Genomic DNA, 20,474 nt, shown 5'->3' with positions numbered 1-20,474 from the left:
CATATCCCATCCCCTCCCCTGATAGCTTTCCCATTCTCTATCCCTCTGGGAGCATGGACCCAGGGTCTTTGTGGGTTGCAGAAGGTGGAAGGTCTGGCTTCTGTAATTGCTTCCCCATTTCTATATTTTTATACTGCCCCATAATCTTAATTTTACCTTCCTACTCAAAGTGTAATCCTATCTAGCCCAGCTTCTGGACCTCGTTGACTTAATCCAAACCTTCTAGGACCTTCCCTGTGCTTCTCCACTTACCATAAAAGCATTTACACCCCCAGCTCCTCAACAACACCTTAGTCTGTAGAATATAGTAAAACTTTTTCTTGACTATTGCCTTAAATAATTGTTGTATGGATTCTGGGGATTTCCTCTTGGCAGGTAAATTAGACTGAAAGCTTTTCAGGGGTAAAGACTAGATTTCATTCTGTCTCCCTTACAAGAATTCTATAGTTCTGACAGCTTTTCAGTTAGGAGCTTTGTATCCCTTCCTACTTCTTTCAGGTTTCTTGGTCTGCTTCTCTGTTTATTTAACTCCTGATTGCCTCTCAAGCAGCCATTTAAGCTTGCTTTGTCAATTTCTCTACCAGATTCTCTGTTGTTATATGCTACAGATCTCCTACCTGTTTGTACCTATCGGCCATCTATGTGATCTTCTGTGTGTCTCTTTAGCAGATACATAGGTATTGCTCATACTGTCTAAATCCAAAACATGTAACTTGACCATTAAAAAAAAAAAAACAAGAAAAAGAAATGGCAAACAGGGACTATGCAATACAGTCACCCTTTCACACTGAGCCAGCCCAGAATCTACAGAACAAAGAAAACTACAGCTCAGGCAGGTGTTTATGTGATGTCTTCTCATAAAGAGAAGCTCCAGAGTTTCGGCTGTGAAGTTGGAGGTATGAAATTACAGCCCTTCAGATACTGATGTATTCAACTTTCTAGAGATGCTCTGGTAGGGGATACTTTATAGACCTTGACTGACAGCAGGTAACCAGAACCAACTACAATAAGAAGCAAGATCCTGAATCTCTCCTGGGTGTTCTGTGGCAATTACCATAATGACTTATATTTGTATTTATTGTCTACTGCTGCCAACATTGTGTTAGACATTTTGCATGCATGAGAACATTTGATCTTATAGTATTCAGATGGCTTTATTCATATGTGGGATATAAAGTACTGAAACGCATTGACTTGCAAGGTAGGTGTATTTGTGATAGTTACAGTTCATGTTTCTGATAAGAAAAGTGATGTTAGCTAATGGTAGGTATGATCAGCACTGTTATGACCATGAAGAGATAGAGATTGTGAAAAGATAAGTAGCTTGCTTATAACTGGACAGAGGAGCTGTGCCTTAGCTCTGGGAGGACATATGCTTCCTGGAGATTTTCTCGGCATTCTAGGTAAGTTTGGCGTTGCTCTGCGCTCACACATGGACATACAAACATTCACAAGCATAGTCACTCTTGTATGCTCACACGATCTAATCATATTTACCTCCTCACAATCATATTGTCAAATGACATACAAGCACATCTATAATGTGACACAGTGACACTATTTTCATACTGACGTGCTCATCTACTAGCAGCTTTACATTTTTTCTTACATTCTCACACAATCATGTTCATACAGGTGATACACCCTTCTTTTGCCTTCAAATTCCTTCTTGATCACACTAACTCTACAGATGCATGTTGACTTCTGCCCAGTTCTCTTTTAAAAGATTACTTTTCATTTTAGTATAAGAGAAAGAGACTAGGGCACTTCTCAACTCTGACATGTAGTGGTGCATGGGATTAGGCCTGGGACCTCCAGCCCATCCCATGCCCATCTCTCATACAGATACACACACACACACACACACACACACACACACACCACAGTTTTTATTTTTATTATTAGTGATTTGACATAATATTATAGAATTTTCAGTTTTCAAATTTGAATATGAGAATGCACTACACATACTTTTATATGTTTCAACACATTTTTGCTGATATCACTATTTTCTCCTTACCACTATATTTTTCACAGTTTATAATACATCAGAGAGAGGTATATGTGTACACACATCATTATATGCTCATGCTTACAGGTATTAAGAATATAAACACAAGTCTTACTTTTTTTTTTACTTCCATACTTTTCTGCATTCTAACATTAAGTATTAAATACCATGGTGGGATGCTGACACACCTGGTTAGTGCACAGATTATAGTGCACCAGTACCCAGGTTCAAGCCCCCTTCAATTATGCCTTTTTTTAAGTTATTCTTTTTTAATTTTAATTTTATTTTCCCTTTTGTTGTCCTTGTTTTTTATTGTTGTTGTAGTTATTGTTGTTGTTATTGATGTTGTTAGGGAGGACAGAGAAATGGAGAGAAGAGGGGAAGACGGAGAGGGGGAGAGAAAGATAGACCCCTGAAGACCTGCTTCACCGCTTGTGAAGTGACTCCCCTGCAGGTAGGGAGCCAGGGGCTCGAAACGGGATCCTTACGCTGGTCCTTGCGCTTCGCGCCACATGCACTTAACCCACTGCGCTACCGCCCAACTCCCTCATTTATGTCTTTATCTCCCCCTTTACTCTAGACTTCTCTCTATGTCTATCCAATAAATAAATAAATAAATAAATAAATAGAATTAAATATCCCTGCACTCATAAACTTGCACTGACAGTTTCCTGTCACATTCACATGTAACCACAATTACACATGGAAACACCGTTTGGCATACATTCACACATACACTGACATCTGAGACTGTGCACCAAACTGTTACACATCCTTAAATACAGTAATACATTCATGTTCATAAATTCATCCTTTTTTCACTGACACACATCACTCTATCCTCACATTCAGTGGTGTTGGAGGGTTAAGAGTGAGCCAGCCTGGGAGCCAGGTGGTGGCACACCTGATTGAATGCACATGCTACAATGCACAAGGACCTGTGTTCAAACCCCAGTCCCCACCATCGGGGGGCAAGTTTCACAACTGGTGAAGCAGTGTTGCAGGTGTCTCTCTCTCTCTCCCTCTCTATCCCCCCACCCCTCTCGATCGCTCTCTGTCTCTACCCAAATAAATATAGGATCTATTTAAAAAAGAAAAGAATGGACCAGCATGATGGAAGATGTCAGATGGTGATGGGTGTTGCTTCTTATCATGGTAAGATAAGAAAATGTACACATGTGACACAGGTACAGTGACATTGACACTTACTGATACATGCTCGCTCACATTCAGAATTCACGTGAATACAGTCACACTATATCCATGTTTATGTGCATTAATACATTTTCACGTATGCTCACATTCAGAACAACATACTTAAAATCAGATAATCTCCTGCATGCCTACAGTCACACTCAGTACATTGACATATGTACCTTCTTTTTTAAATTAATTAATTTATTTAAGAAAGACATTAACAAAATCATAGGATGGGGGGGTTACAACTCCACACAATTCCCACCACACAATCTCCATATCCCATCCCCTCCCCTGATAGTTTTCCCATTCTCTATCCCTCTGGGAGCATGGACTCAGGGTCGTTGTGGGTTGCAGAAAGTGGAAGGTCTGGCTTTTGTAATTGCTTCCCCGCTGAACATGGACATTGACTGGTTGGTCCATACTCCCAGTCTGCCTATCTCTTGCCCTAGTACGGTGGGGCTCTGGGGAAGCAGAGCTCCAGGAAGCATTGGTGGGGTCTTCAGTCCAGGGAAGCCTGGCCGGCATCCTGATGGCAACTGGAACACATATGTACCTTCTAATGATGCATTTCCCATTCCTGTATCAACTATATTCACAATGGCACAATCACTTTCCAAACGCTCACTCATATTGACACTTCCATTCATATGGTTCCATACACTTCATGAATACACACATAGTGACATCCACAGTCACTGACTTGCATTTGTACTGGCTCATGAACACTGACCCACACACTTTATACTTACACATTTAATTGAAATACATACGTACTCAAAGGAAGTTATTGATCCTATATATGGCTATGTAGATTCATGCTAACTCAGATTCAACTCACCCCTGGCAATCTCTTCTTATGGTGGTATGTTTTCTCAAACTTACTTATGTATCTATATAGTCACTGAAGCATTTTAGGAGAAATACACCCAGTTATATGCATTAGCTTGTAATCACAGACACTTTTTTTTTTCCTATTTGCTGTTAGTGCTTTCTTTATTCACCTGATAAATGGTTTCTCAGTAACCAGCAGCCAGAGTTAAGAGTGTCAGTCTCCCTCAAGTTGCTAGTAGGACTAGATTTTTCTTTTTTTCTCCCCAGAGCAGTGAACCACTGGCTTCTGGTGAGGACAAGCTTTGAACTGGAAGCTCTGTCTGCCTCAGAGTCCATGTGCAGAGCCACTACACCAGCTCAGCACTCTGGACTAGATCTTTCCAGAACAAAAAGAGTAGCATTTATGTCTAGAATTAGAAAGGAAAAGCTCAAACCTACAGATAAATTTTATATTCTTTCTCCATTTAAAAAATAGATAATTTCCTTTTTTAAACATTCTTTTCTTTATCAGGAGATTAATGTTTTACAGTCGATAGTAAATACAATGGTTTGTACATGCATAGTATTTCCCAGTTTTCCACATAACAATACAACCCCACTAGGTCCTCTGTCATCATATTCCTGGACTTGAACCCTCCCCCTACACTCCAAAAATAAATTATTTCTAAAAAGAACTTTAGCCAGTCATATCCAAAAGAGGTTGGAGTTTAGATGATGTTTTTTTCTTTTCTGGAAGTTTAAAGCTTAACTTGCCACATCATTTCTTTTTTCTCTCAAGTTGTGTGAGGAGGTGAAGAATGTGTTTCTTTATGAACTCTTTAAATGGTCACCTATGCAAAAGTAAGTCTCTGATTTTATGCTTGTGATTCATATTTGTCTAAACCTAAGACACAGGGAAAAGGCATGTGTGCTTCTAGCTGGTACCTTTAATCTGGCTAGGCCTATTAACCATCTGTAAACTTGAAACATGGTATTTAAAGAAGAGAAAGAAAAGGATAATGAGTGAGCTGGATAAAGTTCTATTCTGAGTGTGTATGTGCACCCATAGGCCTTACTCAAATTTCCACAGCTGTTACTAGCAAACTAGCCAAAGAAATTTCACAGTAGGTATGGCTTCAAGAAAGCTAAAGAAAGTTCTTTGAACTTCAGAGAGACTAAATAGTGCTTCAAGGGGGTTAAATTCACAAATCCCAGGAGTGAGGTAGTAGCCCAAGTCAATTGGGAGCCAAGTACAAGACTTAGACGCCACCCCAGCTCCCCACCAGAGACTTAGAAGTTAACTAGAAACCTGTAGAAGTCTCCCTAGCCCAGAGATGATGGTCTTATTGGAGTGTCTTTGGAATAAAATATGTCCAAACTGCCATTTGATTGTTATGGCACACCCCGAGGACAAACTCTTGCTCTGGAATACCACGGGGCTTCTTTCTGTTCACCATTAGAGTGAGAGATTCTTTGGGAGGAGTGATTACATCAACTTTTTAGAAAAGTTATTCCCGTGGTCTGGGAGGTGGCGCAGTGGATAAAGCGTTGGACTCTCAAGCATGAGGTCCTATGTTCGGTCCCTGGTAGCACATGTACCAGAATGATGTCTGGTTCTTTCCTCCTCTCTTTCTCATAAATAAATAAATAAAATCTTAAAAAAGAAAAGTTGTTCCCAACATCTAGTACAATGTCAGGCTCAGAGTAGCTACTTTATAAGGCTCAGCTAAGCAACTGAACTCAAAGGGTGGGAAATAAGTTACCTGGTAAAGCCCACACTTTGCCTGGGCAAGGACCTGGATCTGAGACTCCAGCACCATATACAAGGCAAGTTTCATAAGCAGTGAAACCATACTGTAATGTTTATTCTCTCTTCTCTGTTTATCTGATACTGAAACGAAATCAAATGAGAGACTCTCAGGGACCAGTGGAATTGTGCAACCACAAAAAAGTAAAGTGGCAAAAAAAAAAAAAACAAAGAAACTGAATGGGGTAGTTGTGCAGCAGTATGTTTCCAGAAAAGATCTTGTACTAAGACAGATAGTCTATGCTTTTTAAGGTACATTTATTTAAGTTGTACCAATCAAGTTACCCTGTATCATTATTACAAGTATAAGTCTTATTTATTTAGTTTTTTGTTGCCACCAGGGTTATCACTGGGGCTCAGTTCCTGTGCTATGAATCTACTGCTCTTGAAGTCCATCTGTTCTTTCTTTCTTTCTTTCTTTCTTTCTTTCTTTCTTTCTTTCTTTCTCTCTTTCTTTCTATCACAGAGAAGTTGGGAGAGGAGGGGGCTGGGCGGTGGCACGCCTGGTTAAGCACACACATTACCATGCACAAGGACCCAGGCTCAAACATCCATCCCCTACCTGCAGGGAAAACACTTCATGAGCGGTGAAGCAGGACTTCCTTCAGTTGTCCATCTTTATCTTTCTCCTCTCTCTCCTCTCCCCATTCAATTTCTCTCTGTTCTATCCAAAAAAATAGAAAAAAAAAAAAAAAAGGCTGCCAGAAACTGTGGATTTGTAATACTAATACTCAGCCCCAACGATAACCCTGATGGTAGTAAAAAATAAATTGGGGAGGGGAGGGGAGAGAGAGACCTGAAGACCTTCTTCAACACTCTTGAAGTGTCTCTCCTGCAATTAAGAGTAGGAAGCCTTTAGCATGATGATATGCGTGATTAACTAGGGTTGCCACCACTTGGCTCCACAAGTATAAGTCTTAAAAGCTTGGTTTTATAGGAAGCTTTGTTAAGTAATCCATTGGCCTTGAGGTTCCTGTGATCTTGAGGGTGTATGAGTGGTTGGGAGCAGCAGTTAAGATTTAGTGAAACCTCTTTCCAAAACCTCATTATAGACATGCTGCTCAGCACAGAGCTGTGTCATCTTTCTAAAAGCTTGTGTATTAGAACCCCTTTTTACTGTATCAGAGGCAGAGGGAGAAAAATGAGCTATAGACCTTAATGGACATAATGTACTTAACATTCCACCATCACCTCCTCCAGGAGACAGCTCCATAGACTTATACCCAGACATTTGATGTTAGATACTTTGTGTTTATATGCCAACACCTACCACGTTCAATTTATACAATTTTCAAAACTGGCTAAGTTTTAGGAAGGTAAAATGTGCCTGCTTGAATTTGCTTGAGTGCTGTGAAAAGTGCTAAATGAGGAGACCTCATCCCCTGAACTCATGTGCTGTTTTATATTTTTGAAATATTTAAGTATTTAACCAGTGTGATACAGATATTAGAGCACAAACTCTGAAAGCAGCTAGATTCACATCTGAATTCATTTAGCTACTTCCTAATCTGGTATTTGAGTCAATTATGTATCTCCTTTAAGCTTCACTTTGTTTAATCTGAAAAAAAAAAAAAAACGGGAGCAGCACTAATTTCATCTACATCACTGTTATGAGGATGACATAAAATAATATATGGGAGCATTAGATAATATATGGAAGCATTTAGCACAATATCTGACCTGTAGTAAGTGATCAACAAATGACAGACCTTCTTGTCATCTGTATCACAGCCCTTTGAGGTAAACTTCAAAAGGACAGGTCCCTGGGAGACAGAGAAGCATTATGGTGCTTTGCAGTCAAAAGACTTGTTTTTCACAGAACTTGGTCCATTCTCTTTAATTCTGCTTCTGCTTAGCCACATGCTAAGGCCATACTCATTCCAACTTCAGAATATAAGTGAAAAATAGAATTAGCTTAGAAAGTTTTTTCAATTCTCACATCATTTTGGGCTATATTTACCTGGCCACCACAGCAAAAGTTCTTTTTCTGTCAATGTCCTCTCTAGTCCTACCACTTTCCCTTTGAAATCATGAAACCCTTAGTGATGTCACTTATATTTTTTGGCACAGAATACTTCGGTGAGGGAGAGATGGAAGAAGGTCCTGATGTTGGTAGAATCAGCAGTCTGCTCTCTAACCACAGGCACTCATCTGCTGATTGCAGTGATGAAATGACAGCTTTGTGGGTAAAGAATCTGCTCATTTCCAGGCTTTGGCTCCAAGCACCACAGTGGAGGCACATTAAGAACATTTGTTTTCATGCAGAAGCTGTGAGTCACTGAAAACATATCATATATGAAATTTGTATGATTGAGGGAGTATAATGCAAGCCTGGACTTTGGAGTCACATACATGGTGTTGCATGGTCTTACTTTTCCACTTACTGGCTCAATGACCTTGGCAAGTAACATGATGCTTTTGAAAGGCAGTTTTATCTGTAAAATGGAAAATAGAAGCAATAACAATTCCTCATGTGGTTATGTAAACTTGTGCAGAAGGGACCTTGTGTACCTGGGACATCATAATTCATGATTGTGTTCTTGCTTATTTCACAAGTCTGTGAAATATGTGACAATTATTATAAAATTTTTCTTTTTTATTTTAAGATATTTTTATTTTATTTATTATTAGATAGAGACAGAGAGAAATTAAAAGGGGAGTAGGAGGAGAAAGAGGTACCTGAAGCCCTGTTTTACTACTTGTGAAGCTTTCCCCCTGCAGGTGAAGACCAGAGGCTTGAACCTGGGTCCTGGAGCATTGTAATGTCTGTACTTAACCAGGTGTGCCCTGGCCCCTGTAAACATATTCTATGAGTAGAATATTAAATTCAAAAAATTTCCCATGTGTGGATCATTTGATCTTCACAACTTTCTGTGCTGTAGTTCATTTTTCTCCATGAGCAAATAGATTCCAAGGGACCAGGAATATACCTGAGGTCGTGAACCTCACTGGCAACAGTGCTGAGCTGAGAAGGTATCCAGACTATAGATTTACAACTTTGTTTGGAAAAAACTTTGGAGATTACAGTTAGCAAGTAAGAGCTAATAATATGTGGCGGGGGCGGGGTATCTGAACACTATGTGCAGTTTTATCTGCTAGCTGAATCACTCTGTATCTTCCCAAATTATAGCAAAGATAATATTACAAGCATATCTACTACAATAGAGCTGAGTGATACTTGGCTACCATGATGTTGATCTCTACCAAAAGGAAAAAATAGTTCTTCAGTTATACTGTGTGGTTTTGTCCCTTCTGTCCGTGTAGCACCAAATTTCTGCACTCTGGGTGCCCCTACTGTTGTCTATCTTCTTTAATGAAAATTATAGTACATTAGCTTTTGTAACCCTACAAAGAACAGGAAAAGACAAAAAGATAGAAGCACATTTGACCTCTGTAATATTTGTCTCCTAGGCACACTCACCTTGAAGTACTTTGCTCTTTGGTTCTATGACATCATATAGCTATTTCCTTCTCTTTAACTATAAGGCTTAGAGTTGTGTGGCTCTTCCAGAGGTCTTATCTATTCCATGTATTCCTGGACAATGACATCTTTTCCCATGCAGTGGTCTTCAAATGAATATCTTCAGCTCATGTATCCAATTCTCTCTTAACTATTTTATAATGCTATGTAAAGACATCAAAAATAGTAGATGTAGCTAAATATATGTTAGTTCCACCACACTACTTGTAAATAAAAATTTATTTCAGGTTTTTTTTCAGACAGAGAGCCTGATGGAATGTAAGAAATAACAGAGAGCCTGATAGAATGAAAGAAATAGCAGCACTGAAACTTCCTTCATGTGGTAGGAGTTAGGCTTGAACCTTGGTTATACACATGGCAAAGCAGTACACTAAGTGAGATATTTCACTAACCCTCCCATCAGGTTTTATTATTTGTTAGGTGGTTTGTACGTTTCTTCAAATAAATAAATCTATGTTGATTGATTTATTTATTATAAGAGAGAAAGTAGGAAGAGGACCAGAGCACTGCTCAGCTCCAGTAAAAGATAGCTCTGGGGATTAAACTTGCAACTTCTGGGGTCCAGCCACGCAAATTGATACAGTAACAAGTGGAGCTATCTTCCAGACCCTATACTTCAAAATAACATGTTTTTGCTACCTATTAGTAGTCCTAGTACTACTTTCACTGAGCACAATAATGTAACACTGAGCATCACTGAGTTTTTATTTCTTTGTATACTGAATCATAACAAAGAGATATATGTATCTATATATCTGAAGGCCATTTTCAGATATTTTGATTGTGTACAATTATTTGTCAGTGAAGTATATAATTTCAGAATTGTCTACAGCAATAATGAATGCTGTTCTATTAGCTGAAATATTAGAATGTCTATTATTTTCTAAGCAATATGATTACTACTGGTTGTCCACTGGCTAATGCAAGTGCCTCCAAAATAATATTAGTCACACCAGCTTCATTGATTTTATTGCCATTCTAAGCTAGTTTTTTTTGTTGGTTTGTTTTCATTTACAAAATGAAATAAAGAAACTATGGCACAATTTGGAATACCAGATAGAAACTGAAGGCTACATGTAGGATGTAATATACAGCATGATGACAATAGTTAAGAATATTGTGTTGGCAGTCGGGTGATAGCACAGTAGGTTACATGCAGGTGGCACAAAGCACAAGGACCGGCATAAGGATCCTGGTTAGAGCCTCTGGCTCCCCACCTGCAAGGGAGTCGCTTCACAGGTAGTGAAGCAGGTCTGCAGGTGTCTTTCTCTTCCCCTCTCTGTCTTCCCCATCTCTCTCCATTTCTCTCTGTCCTATCCAGCAACGACGACATCAGTAACAACAACAATAATAACTACAACAGTAAAACAACAAGGGCAACAAAAGGGAATAAATCAATATTTTTTAAAAATTAGGGAGTCGGTTGGTAGCACAGTGGGGTAAGCGCATATGGAACAAAGCACAAGGACTGGCCTTAAGGATCCTGGTTCGAGCCCCCAGTTTCCCACCTGCCGGGGAGTCGCCTCACAGGCGGTGAAGCAGGTCTGCAGGTGTCTATCTTTCTCTCCCCTCTCTGTCTTCCCCTCCTCTCTCCATTTCTCTCTGTCCTATCTAACAATGACGATATTAGTAACAACAATAAAAAGGGCAACAAAAGGGAAAATAAAGAAAAATATTAAAAAAACATTAAAAAATTTAAACAGAATATTGTGTTATATATTTGAAATTGTTAACTATTCTTTCCGCACCCTCAAAGAACAAGGCAGCAATGTGACATGATATGTGTGAATTAACTTGATTGTAGTAATCATTTCATAAATTATATATATAGTAAGGCAACACAATTTTCACTTTAAGTTCATATACATTTTGTTGATTATACCTCAAAGCTGAAAAATTCATAAATTAACCCGAAACAGGTTAATTTTCTCACATTCTTCTTAGTTTCAGCAGATGGAATATATATTTATATATTATTATATATTATATATTATTATTATATATTATTATATATTATATATTTTATATATTATATATTATTTTTATAAAAAATATATTATTTTCCAGTATTTATTTATTTACTTATTTATTTATAAAAAAGGAAACACTAACAAAACCATAGGATAAAAGGGGTACAACTCCACACAATTCCCACCACTAGAACTCCATATCCCATCCCCTCTCTTGATAGCTTTCCTATTCTTTAACTCTCTGGGAGTGTGGACCCAAGGTCATTGTGGGATGCATAAGGTGGAAGGTCTGGCTTCTGTAATTGCTTCCCCGTTGAACTTGGGTGTTGATAGGTCAATCCATACTCCCAGCCTGACTCTCTTTCCTTAGTGGGGCAGGGTTCAGGGAAATCGGAGCTCCAGGACACATTGGTGGGGTTGTCTGTCCAGGGAAATCTGGTTGGCATCATGCTAGCATCTGGGACCTGGTGGCTGAAAAGAGAGTTAACATACAAAACCAAACAAATTATTGATTAATCATGAACCTAAAGGCTGGAATAGTGCAGATGAGAGTTGGAAAGGAGGTCTCCATTTTGTAGATAGCTAGTAGGCATATTTTAGTTATATTCCAAAGGAAAAATAAAGGAATATATGTATTTCTACCCAGTTTTCCATTCAAATTTCCATGGCCTTTGAAACCTAATAGACCATCCCTATCATCTTTAATCAATTTTCATAAAAGAAACTTATCTCAAAATGTATCCTCTACTATCTTGCTATTATTACAGTACCTGGTGCTTCCTTCTCCCTGGCTCATTTTCTTTGTTGTGACTTTTCAAAATCATTTTCACATTGCTACCTGAAACATTCTATGGGAATGAAATTCCTCAAGTTCCTAGCTTTAGAATTCTGCTCCACCGTCACCCAAATAATTATCTAAAGGAGTCTAAAATTTAAAATTAAGTTTTCTATCCCTCTACCTATACCACTTCATCTAGACAGGAAGAGTCCAAACTCAGTAGAAAAGCTTTCATGACCTTTCGTCATTTGCTTTCTACTGATCTTTTTTTTAATATTTATTTTATTTATTTATTCCCTTTTGTTGCCCTTGTTTTATTGTTGTAGTTATTATTGTTGTTGTAGTTGTTGGATAGGACAGAGAGAAATGGAGAGAGGAGGGGAAGACAGAGAGGAGGAGAGAAAGATAGACACCTGCAGAACTGCTTCACCACCTGTGAAGCGACTCCCCTGCAGGTGGGGAGCCGGGGTTCGAACCGGGATCCTTATGCCAGTCCTTGTGCTTTGCGCCACCTGCGCTTAACCAGCTGCGCTACAGCCCGACTCCCTCTACTGATCTTTTTTTCACATTCCTCTCTGTAGTGGTCAAATCAAGTTTACTAGCAGTTACCTTAATGCACTGATTTGTCTCTTAATTTTTACTGGGCCTTAGCACATGCTATTCCTTGTGCCTGAAACATTCCCTCATCATGATTTGGTTGCTGGATCTTTGTAATTCAACTCAAATGTATTTCCTTTGTGATGCCTCCATCTTCAGACCATTTTGATTTTCTGTCCTTTCAACTGTAAACTATTGTCATCTTTGCACTTAGCTGCCATGGCCAACACCCAGTAATTATAATTGAAGTCTTTTTGCCAGCAAGGACCACTCTTTATGTCTCACCTTAGAACTTGGAGAGCTCTTATTTGTACTTTAATATCATGTCAAGTGTTATGTACTCTGACTCTTCTGAGTCTCAGCTATGTTTCCTTCACTATCTGTCCATAGTACCCTATATCTACCTGGGTATATTGTGAATGCTGAATGAATAAACTTTTAAAAGTGTAATGGCTTCCTCAATATCACAGAATAATCCAAAAGTGCAGCTGGAATTGAGTATTCCTTTTGGAGGTAATTCTTTTTGGTATGTAAAAAAACGTAGATGAAAATCAACCACTGAAATAAAAGTCATATAATTAGATGCAACTTAATGCTTCAATGTAATATGAAATGTTTTTTTAAGGGGTTTGTTTTTAAGTTTTGTACCTGTCATTTTTTTGAGGGACCTCTTATTTGTACCAGCACCACTTAACATAGAGAGACCCAGGCCTAAGGAATTCAACCCAGCGTGGTTGCAGTATTGGTTATTTTGAATATACTATTTAGTAACATCTTAAACCCATCCAATACTTTCTTTTTTTTCAAGTTTTGGTAAACTCTTCTTTATCTTTCAATACCCTGTTCAAGTGTTACGTTCAAACAGTATTAAATAGTTTTCTTATGTATGAGATATGCTTACTGACACTGACTTTTTATGCAATAGAGTGGCATAAAGAGAACATAAAGACCTGCGCTCTCTTCTGAACTGATACATCTCTTTCCCACTGAATATTGCAACATACATGCCCTTACTTGCTTTGTACTTATATTTTATATGTGCATTGAATACGTGCTTCATATATTATATATGGGTAGAAATGAAACCCACAGCTCAAGCCTATAGTCTCAGTCAGGGCTGGGCTTTATCTCTTTACTCCTAGTACCAAATACTGTCATTCCTGGCACCTAAGCTTGAATAAATATTTGTTGTTTGAGTGAATGCATGCACAGATGGGTTACTTAGGAGATGAATTTTCTGAGTCATTATCTGACCTTAAAAAGCAGTGGTCTGTTTTGGTCTCAGAATTATTTGAAAAGAAACCCAACCAGATGAAAATAATTGGTTTATTTTCCAGTAAAAAGCAACATGACAATGACATAAGACCTTTTCTTTTCCTCTCTTTATATAGCTGTGTAACCATATAGACCTTCATTATTAAGCTGGACAAAAGGTTTTAGGGCTTGTAGGAACAATTTGCTAAAGGTCACCTGACTAGTGGCTTGCTGACAATATCATGGGTGCAGGGAATCTATCAAGCTAGGAGAAAGAAGATTAAGATTAATATTATTCAATATATGGCTGTATGTAATATAAACACTTGGCTTTCCTTTCTCCCTACCTATCCCTGCAAGAAGCTCCTTACACTCAATCTTACATTTTTGCTTTCTTGTATTTTTCTACCAAAATATTGTATCTTCCTTTTTGAACCAAGGACTGTGCCCTGTGATCTTAGCCCAGGGGCTTCTAAAGACCACAGAAAGATTGATACAGACACATGACAGTCTTCACTTTGTATGCAACAAAAATATGGGGAAAGCAAGCTGATCATGTACTGTCATGTGAGACCTGCTTTAGAATGAACTAAATCTTGTGAAGTTGGACAGTGACAGTTGTAACCAAGTAGTAGAAGATAGTAAGGGGGGCGAGGGACTAGCAAACTGGGTTAAGTGCATATAGTATAAAATGCAAGGACCTGTGCAAGGATCTTGGTTTGAATCCCCAGTTACCTACCTGCAGGGGGTCACTTTGCAAGCGGGGAAGCAGGTTTACGGGTGTCTGTCTTTCTTTCTCATTCTCTATCTCTCTTCTCTTCTCAATTTCTGGCCTGTCCAATACAAAAAAATGGGAAAAATGGCCACCAGGAGCAGTGGATTCATAGTGCTGGCGTCAAGCTCCAGCGATAACCCTGGAAGCAAAAATAATAAATAAATAAATAAAATAATGTAAAATAAAATAAATGGCAACAAGAAAAACAAAGTGGTGAATCTAATATCTTACAGTTAAATAGCTATGTTAGATGGGCACAGGAAAGTGCCATGGGAAGGTCAACATGTGCAGTTGAGGTCATCCTTCAGAATTCTGATTTCTGGAGGAATTGTTTTTTTATTAAACCTGTGTTTCCTGTGTTATTAAACCTTAAGTTTTCCTTAAGATGGAGATAGGAGGGAGAGATTCCTCTAACTAAGATTGTGGCCAGCTATAAATCCCCTACCATTGATAAATAGAATAGGTGAAAAGTAGGTTTTGCTCTATTTCCATACTTGTCCATTTTTTCCTCTACTAGTTGAGAGAAACATTTTAGTAGATACCATTTCTACTATACCCCCCAAAATGTGCTAAGGAATACACTAAGCTCTTTGCAAATATGAGCATGTAATTTCAGGTTAGAGGACAGAGGCTTGATGAAGAGTTACTTAATTTTTGTCACTGCTAAATTTTTGACCACTGTTTCTGGTCTGATGTCACGAAATATGAGTTTTGCTAAATTGATCTAAGTTCCTGTCTTAGAATTAATATCAAGATATCAATTTTCTCTATGTAGTACTTTTCTACAGACATGTAATGGGTACCTTCCCTATAGAGAATATATTTAGGTGTAGAGAAATTGAGAATAGAATGTTCTCTGGACATAGGATGATGAACCGTGACATATGGGTTGAAATGCAATGTAAAGACATCTGTGTGGTATACAGAAAGCCTGCAGAGTTTTTGGAAATTGAATACTTAGGTTTACATTTGAGTAAATTTATAACTATTTTACTTAAGTGGATCAGGGAAGGCTATAAGGACCCAGAACCCCATATCCTGCTCACTTGGGCATTCACTTTTTTTTTCCCTTCTGAATGCTTCCAAGGAAAACATCCTGGTTTGAGAACTAGGCCCTATTTTCTATTTATGACTTAAAATTTTAAGCAGGTGTGTAGTTAGTTCCATACCACACCTACCACCATAGTTTTATATTGGCCCTATTTTATTATTAGGTTTTGATTTCCTTTTTACCATACATTTCTTTTGAGACATTTTATTTTTCTATTTGTGATTTAATACTGATTTATAAAATTATGTATCAGTAGGGGTATACTTCCACACCATTCCCACCACCAGAATTCTCAATCCCCAATCTTCCCACTATAAGCCACTGCAGTTCTAAGGTTGGAGACATGGACCAACCATCATCTCTACAACTGTGTGTCTACATTTGTACATAATTGCCCCCTTTTTCTTCCAGGTCCAGTTCTCCCTTCCCCACCAGTCCACTCATGGCACCATTACTACATCCAAGTGTTCCTCTCCTTTTCCTCCTCCTCTTGAGATATTTTAAAAGTATCCACTTTTTTGAGGTTTAAAAATAGTCCTACCTATGCTCTGTATACACCTTATTATCTCTTGTATAAACACAAATGTTTGAAATGAAAAATGGAAAACTCTAATAATGCATCAGTTTGAAAATATTATGCATGCAAAATTATCATTAGCATTCGCCTGGCATTAAATCATGCAGGATACACCATGAAAAACAAAGTATGGTGCTGCAAACATTTAGGAACAAGTTATTTTCAAAATAAATTTGTCTTACTTCCTGATTTTCTTCTGTGTAACCTGACATTGAAATTTGCAACTGTAGAATACAGGCTTATTTGAGTCAATAAATGCCTAGTTCTGACTGAAAACAATGGGAGTTACTCATGAAGATGTTAGCAAAGATGAGGACTACAGCAGTCCTGACCTCATTTGCTTTTGTGTATGAGAGAAAACATGACTGTGTTCTGTGTGAATGCTTATATGTGTGTCAGTAGCAAACTATCTTTTGCAAGATCTAAGATTGAAACTAGGCAGATGTGAAAAGAGATAGTGCCTCCTTTGCTTGTCTGGCTGCTTTTGTAAATCTACTTAACAAACAGCTCAGCTATTCCTGATCAAATTATCTTAGAAATGGCTTCCCTCCACTACACACTGTAATGGTATCTCCCAGGCGAGGCTCTCTGTAACAGCACACCCCTGTCTCTGATAGCAGGGTTCCCTTGGTAAGTGTCTCAGAACAGACAAGCTCCAAAACAAGGCCGTCTAAGAATTGGTACTATAAACCAATGAAAACCTGTTGGAGTTCTGTCGGTAGATCACCTTAGCCTTGAAACTTTGGATGAGAATAGTTGTTGAAATCAGTAAGTATCAGCCTAAAGTGATGGAAAGCTAAAACTGTTGTAGGAATATTTTGAGAGGACAAAAGTGTCTATATAGAGTGTGTGTGTGTGTGTGTGTGTGTGTGTGTGTGTGTGTGTGTGTGTGTGTACTTGAATGTGCATTGTACTGGTGTAAAAGAAAGGACATAGAAAAGAGTGGGAGATTCTAGTCTCTTTTTATTATATTATTTTAATATATTATTTTAGAGAGAGAAATTGTGAAGGGAGGAAGAGATAGTTAGAAAGAGAGACTTTTGTAGCACTGCTTCACTATTTGTGAAGCTTTCTCCCTGCAGGTGTGAACTGGGTGCTTGAACTTGGGTCCTTGTGCTTTGTAACATGTGTGTTCAACCAGGAGCACTACCACCTGGCCCCCTCACTTAATTTTTGACCCTGGGCAAGACATCTATCTTCTATGTTCTTATAAGTGCCTCATGTGGAAAACAAGGATGTTAACTATGTATAACTTTTTTTTCACTTTGGTCATTGAATAAGGAGCAAGACATGGAAGAACTTTGTAAATTACAGTCATAGTAAAAGTGAGGTATTGATAGCCAGATAGTAGATAACTTCTACCTGCTTCTCTACTATTTGGCATTTAGACTAGTGCCAGTATTTCCAAATATTCCTTATTGATTCAGATTTACTTTGAATAGGCATATAAGCTTATGAAGAATTAAGATAAACATACTCTTTGTTTTATTTTACTTTTTTTTTTTAACCGGAGCATTGCTCAGCTCCGGCTTATGGTGGTTCTGAAGAACTCATAGTGTTAATAAATGTGTGGTAATATGAGCGTCTTATTTTATTATATTTTGTGTTTAATGCTTACTGGGATCAAGACACCATAGTATGGTATGAAGCCATAGTTATGACTGAATGATCCTTACCCACAAGGAGCTTATTATCTTTCAGGGGAATGACATGTATAGTGACTGTGTACAATTTTGATAATATAGATTGGAATGCTATTTGGGATCCACCTGGCAGGCTATGGCTAGTTGTTGTTTCATTGTTCACCTAGTCTTGGGATGGGAATATGGGTTTATGTCTTCTTGGAGATAAAAAGTTTTTTTTAAGTGTAGATTAAAGTTGCTATAGAAATGCAAAGCAGTTTTTAATCTTTCAAGTTATGATACATTTCCATTCTGTGGAAGGCTGGAATTTTTTTTCCTATTTTTAGCTACTAAAGGCACTCCATTACATGAGTTTTATTGTCATCCGTAAGTGTCTGAGCAGGTTGGTTCAGCTGCTAATAGTGTGTCCAAGATAAAGTGTGTTTTATGTTAGTATAGATTGTCAGTCATAGTGCATACCTGGAAGATCAGTCAGCTTTGTCTTGGAAGTTGTGGTCTTTTGTTTATAAAGAAGATCTGAAAAAAAATAGTATGTGCCTCTTGGTTCCTTTTTTTTTCCTACTCCCTAAGTGCAATTCGATGTATACAAAATTTTAATAGTAAAAAAACCACAACAGTTTCATCCTTAAATACAAGCAGCTGCCTTCTGTTGATATTATTGTCTAAGGATGCATTGCTGACATAAAATATACATTTACTTAATACCTCAGAGTCTAGAAGTTGTCATTAAAATATATTTATTTTTAATCTACAAAACTAATTTATATTGTAAGAATTTCCAGGTTTTAGAAATTTGATTTATTTTTATACCTTGTTACATGTTTTATCATAGTGAACATTCTTTGGTCCATTCACTGAATTTTTAAATTTCATAACATTTTTTCCAATGTGACTGTCATCTCAGCAGCTTAAGGGGTCTTGCCACTCTATTCTTTTTTTTCACTCTATTCTTTTTTAATTAATTAATATATCTATTAGTGATTTAATACTGGTTACAAAATTACAAGATAACAAGGGTACAATTCCACACTGTTCCCACCATCAGAGTTCTGTGATCTCATTCCCTTCATTAGAAACTGCAGTGGTTCTCTCAAGGTCACGAGTATGGGTTGGCTTTTATTTCATTAACTGCTTGCCTGTCTTTCTTTCTGTCTGTCTATCTATATATCTATCTTATCTATATATAATTTTGCCCATTTTTTCTATGATCCTGCCTTCTCTTGCTTTCTAAGTCACTCCTACATGTATTAATATTTCCAAATGTCTTTATCTTTTTTCTTCTTTGCTTTCTGGGTCCTGATAGAATTGGGTTTTAGAGTCCTCTGCTCCTCTTTCCTTAACATTTCTCCTCCTCTGGGAGTATGGACCAAAAATCTTTTGGGGGTACATAAAGTGGGAGTTCTGGCTTCTTTAATTGATTCTCCATTGTACATTGGCATTGGCAGGTTGATCCATACCCCCAGTCTGTTTCTATCTTTTCCTACTTGGGTAGAGTTCTAGGAGGTGATATCCTGAGGCACATTGGTGAGGTTATCCACTCAGGGAGTTCAGGATGGAATTATAATAGCATCTGAAATCTGGTGTCTGTAAGGAAGTTAAGATGTAAGACATAATGTTTAATAAACAGGAACCGTAAAGTAAGAATAGAGCAGGTGGGAGTATGTATTTAAGGGTAGCGATAAGCTAGGAGTTCTATTTTAGGTATGTTCATAGGGGCCTATAACTTCAGTAAATTTTGCTTGAACTTGATAATATGGAGGTAGACTAAAAATATTGCCTGGGAAGATGGTGTCAGAGTTGAAAATGGAACTAGAAAGTTGTCTTAGAGCAGAGAATAGCTTCGAAACTTGAAGAAAATATATACATTCAATTAACTGTCTACCATATCAATCTGACCCAATGCCCATATATATTCACATTTAGCACAGGACCCTGAATAACCTCTGACTCTTTGTCAGTGTGAGCTCATAGTTCATTGTCACTGCTGGGAACATTGTAGGCCGCACTCATTTCAGGAGCAGTCTTCCTTCAGTGGCAGAGGAGGCTGACCCACCCTCCCGTATGAAAGTGGGCCAGGCCCTACCACTGCTACTTTGTAGTGACTGCAAGATCTTGGAGAGGCCCACAATAGGGCTTATAATGATGTCCCTGATGGAAGTGACCAGTGATTGTGAAGACAGGGATTAGAGGTTTAGTCCCATCATAACTGTAAGATAATCCTAGGCTGAGTGTATCTACGACTAGAGCACCAGGTGATGGGGTGGCCTGGAAGTGACAAAATAGGAAACGATTAAGCTTTTGTCATCCCTTCTTTATCTGATGAGCTTGGACTTTCTCCTAGCTGTTAAAGCATTGTGTGCCATTTGTTGTATCCAAATTGGTATTAGGTCTATGGGGTCTGACCTCAGCCACCCTACTCTTTATTATTATTATTATTACTATTTATAAAAAGGAAACTGACAAAATCATAGGATAAGAGGGGTACAACTTCGCACAATTTCCACCACCAGACCTCTGTAT

General features: G+C 38.1%; 1 protein-coding gene across 1 annotated transcript in view; it reads left to right on the top strand.

The window, feature by feature from the left end:
• The window catches only part of PAK3 (p21 (RAC1) activated kinase 3), a 146,238-nt gene that overhangs the window by 528 nt on the left and 125,236 nt on the right, over positions 1-20,474 (top strand). The gene's annotated exons all lie outside the window — the stretch shown is intronic.

The sequence above is a fragment of the Erinaceus europaeus genome, chromosome X, assembly GCF_950295315.1.
Source record: "Erinaceus europaeus chromosome X, mEriEur2.1, whole genome shotgun sequence".
Taxonomy (NCBI): domain Eukaryota; kingdom Metazoa; phylum Chordata; class Mammalia; order Eulipotyphla; family Erinaceidae; genus Erinaceus; species Erinaceus europaeus.
This window is presented reverse-complemented; position numbering and strand designations above follow the sequence as displayed.